The sequence below is a fragment of the Vulpes vulpes genome, chromosome 3, assembly GCF_048418805.1.
Source record: "Vulpes vulpes isolate BD-2025 chromosome 3, VulVul3, whole genome shotgun sequence".
NCBI classification, from domain to species: domain Eukaryota; kingdom Metazoa; phylum Chordata; class Mammalia; order Carnivora; family Canidae; genus Vulpes; species Vulpes vulpes.
Genome location: NC_132782.1, coordinates 31,306,731 through 31,314,737, shown reverse-complemented (window position 1 = coordinate 31,314,737; position 8,007 = coordinate 31,306,731). Strand labels below are relative to the sequence as shown.

The 8,007-nt window shown below is 38.1% G+C and overlaps 1 non-coding gene across 1 annotated transcript; it reads left to right on the top strand.

Annotated features, from left to right (window-relative positions):
- Positions 1-5,725: 5,725 nt before the first annotated feature.
- Positions 5,726-5,836, top strand: LOC112911910 (U6 spliceosomal RNA). Its single transcript, XR_003233446.2, has one exon. It is a non-coding gene; the product is annotated as a U6 spliceosomal RNA (small nuclear RNA).
- The last annotated feature ends 2,171 nt before the right edge of the window (positions 5,837-8,007 follow it).

The window sequence follows — 8,007 nt, the reverse complement described above, 5'->3', positions numbered from 1 at the left end:
TCGCAAAATTAGTGGATGAGTGAACAAGCCCCCCACTTTACTGACCTCTGACCTCCTTCCCGAGGGCCCACCTCTCTGGCCCGGGAGAGCGCCGAGCCGTCCCAGCCCACCTGGATTTGGGCAGCACCTTCCCACTTTCCAGCCCTGTTTCCAGTCTTTCTTCTTTTTACGTTTATTCCTTATGCCATCTCTTGAGAAATTATTCTAAAACCCAGGTTGGCTCTTGTCATTCCGCAGCATAATGCGCCGGCGACATCTCACCACTCCTGGAAGGAAAGCCTCCCCTTCGGGAGAACCACCTCGCTTCCTGTCGCTTCACTGGGCCTTAGGGCTGCACGTTCCGGCCTTCTCGGAACTTCTGAAGCCAGTGCCTCACCCTCCCCTCTCCTTGGCCCTGGACCTTCAGAGCTTCACACACTCTTCCAACCGCCCATGTGACCAGACTTACTCCTGTTGGTTCTTCACTGTCAGATGGTCCTGCCCGGGGAAGCTTCCCTGAAACCCAGAAGGGCTGGCTTTTCCTGCCCAGTACCTACTGAGCACCTGCTCTCTGTCCAAGCGGCCTTCAATGCTCCCGTGTCCGCTCCTGGGGTCTGAGTACCACGAAGGTAGTCACGCGTTTGTTTTGCTCACGCCTATGTCCCTGGAATTCAGCAAGGCGCCTGGCTTACAGTATGCATCGGGTATTTGTTGAAGATAAGAGTTGAAGAAAACATTGGATTGAATGAATGGGTGAGGTGGAGAGGGAGTTAGACTTTATTCTGTATTTCACAGAAGAAGAAGAAAAAAAATAAATAAAAGAAGACAAGTTTAGATTATCCGTGGCGATAAATTCTCTTATTTTAAAGGTTTTTTAATTGGATAATAAAAACACGTCTAAAATCCAATGGAAAATTTTTAAAAAATCATCTTGAAGCCACTGTGTTGTTTTAGTAACCCAATAGGCCATAGCAGACACCAAATTAATATCTGTTAAACAACTCACAAGATTGTTCTCCTTTGCAGTCAGATGAGAGGCAATTATTGTGAATATACACAGATTGTTTGTTTGGTAAACTTACTCTACTTTAGTGAAAGCTCTCGGGCCAGGCCATGGTTCACCCTGCCCGGTGTTCACTAAGAGACTGAGAGTGACTCCGTGGATGGAAATGAATGGGAGAACCTCAGACATCATGTTGGCATGGTGAGTTTTTAATAAAGTAATTCCAAGCTAGCTGTATTTATAATTTATATTTTCTTCCAAATTGCTATCAAAATGGCTCCATGTTCAGGAAGCACCAACCCTTGGGCAGTCAAGTTGCACAGATCATCATCATTGTGTTAAACACTTGTTCTCGATTTTTGTAAAACTACATATTCAACGTTTCTGGGATCCAAAATACTTCTAATATTTCCAGATTTCTAAAACAATCCCAAACCACCAAATGATCAGCTTCCCCTTTACCTCCCCTAACTTTGATCAATTTGTTTTATCTGCTCTTGCCTTTCAAGGATAAGTAAGCAAGAATTTTCAAATGTCGACCTGCCTAGATCTGGCTCGGTGACCAGAGTCACCTGTAGGTGAGGCTGGGTGACCCTTCACAGCTTTGTAGCCGGATGTGGAGGCTTTGTTTGTCCCTCCTCTCAGACCCTCTGCGGTAACCATTCTGAAACAAAGTTGGGATGTAGGTGAAGCAAAAGGATGGAAGCAGGCCAAGCTTGGGACTGTGGCCAAGACCATGTGTATCGATTTTTCCTTGCCAAAATATTATTGGCATTTTTCAGAACTCTTGCTAAGGATTTGGAATCCATCTCTTTTCTGAATCTGCCACATGTTACAATTCTCCTTAGACCATGAGCTAATGCTGCGGAGAGTAGAGCATCTGGTATCATTAGAGCACTACACTCACTCTCTATGCTTAAGACAAGTATGCTGCTGAGGAGCTCCCATATATTATTAAATAGAACTGTCTCTTTCATACCAAAATAGCAAAATTATGTTCACACTAACAAAATAAAACAAAAAAACAATAACTACAAAAATTTAAAAGAATTTAATAGGAACGTCTTATTCCTTATTTGTTATATTGTGTCTCGAATTTCTTTTGTCTTAGTCAAAATATTCCCAGCTCATATCTTAGTGTAATGCTTTTTTTGAAATTCTGCTAACAGAAGATACATATGACTATAGTAATCATTTCCTAACTGAATAAAAGAGTAAAATGTAGGAGATAGGATTTAGATTATGAAATATTAACATAAGAAAATAAGATTTCATAAAAATTTTATTTTAAAACCAAAAATCTAATATTATACTGCTGCTGTTAGACTATAATCCTGTAGGTGTTTTTCCTGTCATTTTTTCAATTATTAAAATGATCTGATAAATCATGTTATATTGATATTAATTCACCACAAAATGGCCAACTTGCTGCAATCCAATTTTTAGACTTATGTGATCAATAAGTCTTGATATGTTAAAGTGAGATCTGAGAAGGGAGAGGAAAGAATGTGAAACTAACATATGACATAACTTGGAAAAGAAACTAATGGGAGTGAGATTTTGAGATGGAAAAAGTATTTGACCAAGTCTGTGAAGTAGGAGCCAGAGTGTGGGCTGGCTTAGGAGTGGAATTGAAGACAGGAGGAAGAGATATAAGAAAATAAATAGTTGGCTAAATTTGATTTTATTTAACACCTTTAATTTGATTATTATTGTTGAATCTCTATCCATCCTTTAGTTAATAAATAATCTTGTATAATGAGTACACTTCCTACCAAAATTCAAATGAAGAATGTGAAAAAAAAAGTTGTGGGTTAAGTTCAGGCTTTCCCTTATATTTAATCATAGTCATACAATTAGAAAACATGCACACATTGCATTTAATGTAATGTATATATTTACTTATTTTTTCAAAATATAGCATCCATGTACCTCATCTGCTATTGCAGGGCACAAAGACAATGGCTTATACAAAAACTTATTAAAGGTGGCATCATTTACTTTTCTTTTTTTTCTGGATTATGGTATGATTCCCGAGAAAGAGAACTGGAAAAGAACACATCCTGCTTGCACTTGAAACACATGAATTTTCAGAAGTCAATATGCTCCCTCTGAGATTCTATATTACTGTGTTTTCATTTTTCTTAGCTCTGTCCAAGGAAAGATCAAGAAGAAATGACACCCCAGGAGCAATGAACCCATTTGATGCCCACGATTTCTCTGTTACCACTCTTCCCCAAAGTGAATGAAAGCACCTTGAAGAATCTGATACCAGGGCTGGACACAGTAAGATGGTCCTGATGTTCCTTGTTATGCCAGGAAGTAAGGAAGTACCACAAAAAGAGTGATGGGAACATGTCATAAGGACACAACTGCAGTTTGAAGGGGCATTACTGGCCAGATCTGGGACAATTTCAGTACTAAAATAATTATACACCTTAATGAATTGTAATCCACTAAATGAATGGGAATTCAGGGGTCCACATTTATAAGTGGAGGAATGTATAATTAAAGAAAGGAGACCTCTTCCTTATAGTAAACACAGATGACCAACTGATCAATGTGGAGGGAATGTTAAATTTGGAAAATAATCATTTGAAAAACATTATGTTCTACATGGAATTAGGCAAAATCATGAAGGTATGACAAATTTAAAAAAGAAATGTTTATTAGGAGTGGATATTTACATTATCTTACAGTGTCTCCCCACAGACTAATTATTAATTTCAAGGGAGAGAAGTCCATAATCGTACAGTGGAGATTTCAGCACTATTTTAATGAGGTGATCAAAACCAACATCACCAATGAAGGATAGATGGATATCATATGTCTCCAAGCGTGAACTTAGAAAGATACAGTGCAGCTATGCAGTATTCCAGCTGAGAGTGCATAACGTCAATCTAATCATGAGGAAACATCAGATGAACATAAGAGAGGAACATGGGACTTAAAAAGGAGGTCTTTACTCTTCAAAATGTCAGTATCATAAAAGAAAGATTGTTAGGGATGTTCAATATTAAAGGAAATTAAAGAGAAATAGCAGATGGCACAATATCTGGCCTCGGACCGGATACTCTAATACAGGGGGGAAATGGTGTAAATGACGTTTCTAGACCAACTAACAAAATTGGAATATTGATGCTAAAATAGATCGAAGTATTATATCAATTTAAATTTACAAAGCTGATAATTGTACTGTGATTACATAACAGAACGTATTTATTTTTCATATTCTGGGGCAATGGGCTATGTAATTTATTCTTACTTGGTTATGTGTATATATGTTTTCCCCTAAGATCTTCAAGAAGGCAAGCATGTTCACTCTCACCACTTCTATTGATCATTGTATGGGGGTTCAGATAGATTCAAGATAGGTCAGTAGGGCAAAAAAAGTAAATGAAAGCCATCCAGATTGGAAAATAAAAAAGTGGAACTTCTAAGTGAGGTTAATGCATTGCAGAGTGCCAGATGAATATACTAAAATTAATTTTGTCATCTATATTAATAGCATAAGATTGGAAATTTAAAGAAATACCATTTACAATAGCATTAAAAGATAAAGTACTTAAATCTGAAAAATATATACAAGGCCTATACATTGAATATTTGAAAACTCTGATGAAAGATTTCAAAAGAAACTTAAATAAATGGAGAGATACACTTCATTTATGAAATGGAACACAAAATAATGTTGAGAAGTCGAGTTGGAAAAAAATTTAAAAAAAGAAGTCAAGTTGGATTATAAATTTTATGCAGTCTCAGTCAAAATACCAGCAGGTTTTTTTGGGGGGAGTAGAAACAGACAAGCTCATTCTGAGGTACATATAGAAATATAAATCACCCAAGAGGTGCCTGGGTGGCTCAGTCAGGTAAGCTGATTTCCACTCAGGTCATGACCTCAGGGTCATGATATCAGGGTGGTGAGACTGAGTCCCAAGTCAGTCTCCACTCTTGGTGCCAAGTCTGCTCGAGATCCTCTCTCTTCCTGTCTTCCTCCTGTTTGCATGCACATGCTCTCTCTCCTCTCTCTAAAATAAATAAATAAGTCCTTTAAAAAATATATAAATTATCCAGAATAGGCAAAAACAACTTGAAAAAGAATGAATAAAGTTGGATGATAAAGACTATCTGACTTTAGGACTTGTTGTAAATTACAGTAGTCCATACAGTGCGATCATGCTGTAAGGATAGACAGATTAATGGAACATAATCGAAATTACAGAAGTAGACGTGCACATATGGTCAACTGATACCAAAAAAGATGCAAAGTCAATTGCATGAAGAAAAGATAGAATTCCTATATTGTGTTTGGAATAATTGAGTATTTATTTATTTATTTATTTATTTATTTATTTATTTATTTATAGAGTATACCTTTATTTAAAAAAATCTTGATCCATAGTTTTCGCCATATACAAAAAGAAACTCAAGATAGTTCATAGGCCTAAATGAAACACCAAAAAAGAAAATGTGAGAGAAAGTATTTTTGATTTTGAGGTAAAGTTTTCTTAGATATAACACCAAAGCCCCCAAAACATCAAAGAAATAGTTGATATATGGAACATCACCAAAATTAGGAACTTTAGGCCTTTGAATAACATTGTTAAAGAAATGAAGACAGAGACCAAACATGGGGAGAAAATATTTGCAAACCACACATCTAGTAAAGAACTTGTATTCAGAATACATAGAGAACTCTCAAAACTCAATAGGGAAACAACAACTCAATGTAAAATAATAATGTTTGCTTTGGTGCGACATATGCTAAAATATGAACAATACAGAGTGGATTAGCATGGCTCCGGCAGTAGGAAGATGCACACCTTAGTGGGGAAAAAAGCAAACAAAAGATTTGAATAGACACTTTATCAAAGAAAAATGTACACACATTGTGTGTGTGTGTGTGTTTGGTAAAAAGCACATGAAAAGATGGCCAATATCATTAGTCACTGGAGAAATATAAATCAGAACAATTAGGTACCAGTGCACACCTATTAGAAAGTCTACAGCTAAAATATTGATAAGGTGTTAAAATGTTGATGAGGATAGGCAGCTCCTGAAATCCTCATACGCTGCTGGTACAAATGCGACGTGATACAACTGCTCTGGGAAACAGTTTTCAGCTCCTCAAGAGTTAAATATACTTTCACCATAGGGTCCAGTCGTTTCATTTCTAGCTGTTCAGTCAATAAAAAGGAGAGCCTATATGTATACATGTTGATGGATGTTATTTGTAATAACCCTAAACTGGGAACAGTCTCCATCTCCAACAACAGGTCAGTGGGTAACAAATTGTAGACTTTGGTATGGAATGGACTACTGCTCGGTTACGAAAATCATCAACTACGGAGCCAGTCACCAATCTTGATACCTATGAAAATAATATACCGAGTGAGAGAAACTGGACTAAAAAAGGTACATAATATATGATTCCATTTATAGGAAATTCTATAAAATGCAAATTAATCTATAATGACAGAAAACAAATAAATGGTTTTCTGGGATGGAGGGGTGGGCGACGTATGCACAACAGCTTTAGAAATATAAAACAATAAACACACAACTGCTTATATGTTAAATTCACTATTGCCAATATTAAAAAAAAGCAAGGTTGCAGGCAATTACTAAGTAAAGTCCTCTCAATGCATAAAGGAAAATATTTCAATAAGATAAATTTTTAAGGAAAGGAATTATAGATTTGAAGGATCCTTTACAAATCAGTCATTATTAAATTTCTTATTCCCTTGAAACTATTGCTGAGCCATACACCATTTTTAAAATATGGAAATTTCATAACTTTTTTCAGGGTTTTTCAGGGTTAAAACCTGAAAGTTTTCAATTAATTTGTATGCCTGAATATATGCAAGTAACTCCTTTAAGGAAAATGAATTTTTTTGAAATATTTTTTCTTCAAAGAAAGAAAATGCTAGATACAACAAGAATATGGCCTTAGGAAAAGAGGCAGATGGTTTTAATTGCTGGGAAAGTTCACGGGAATGTATTAGTAATCACACGTCTTATATAGAAAATCACCTCCTTAAGATGCTCAATTTCACAGAAGTGCAAAAATATAGTTCTGTGGCAGGTAGCGAGATGACCCACCGAAGATGAGACAGTCTAATTCCTAGAACCTGTGAAGATGTTAAATTCCGACCCAAAAGAAATTAAAGAAGCAGATGGAATTCAGGTGACTAATCAGTGGGTCTGAAAGTAGAGCGATGACCCCAGGTCATGTGCATGGGCCCAAGGTCGTCACAAGGTTTCCTAAACATGGAACAGCCTCTGCGAGGCCAGGATGTTTGTGTCCGACTGACACGAGGTAAAACAGATTCCACCGGGCATCGCTGACTTGGAAAATAGGAGGAAGCCCCCAGTCGAGTAAAATGCAGCCTCTGGAAGCTGGAAGGGGCAAGGAAACACCCCTCTAAGGCCCCCGGGGAAGAATAGGGCCCGGCCGCCCCTCGACTGCAGCTCCAGCCCACCTTGGACCCCCAATCTCCAGGACTGTCAGACGGTAAGTGTGTGGCAGCAACAACCAGCTCATGCGATCTTCATACTTTGTTCAGTTTGGGTTTAAAGATTTTATGTGACAGAGAGAGCGAGAGCGAGAGCGGGAGCGCAAGCAGGGGGAGTGGCAGGCAGAGGCAGGCCCCACGCTGAGCGGGGAGCCTGGCGAGGGGCTCGATCCCAGGACCTGGGATCCTGACCTGAGCCGAGGCAGCGGCCTACCCTTCTGAGCCACCCGGTCGTCCCACAATCTTTATACTTTGAACTGGCATAAAAGACTCTGGCTCCGTCTCCCAGGAAATTCCCATTCTGGGCTTTTATGTTCCACAGATGAACGTGTGGAACGACCATTTTCCTCGAGTTGCATAATAAACCAAATATCCTCTGTGCGGTATCCACTGTGATTAAACTGGTTTACCTCAAATGAAAATTTAGGAGCAAAGAGAAAGAAGGGACACAAGTGGTAAGTAATCAATATTACTCAAGAATCCTTTAGTTTCTTAAACAGGAGATTTATA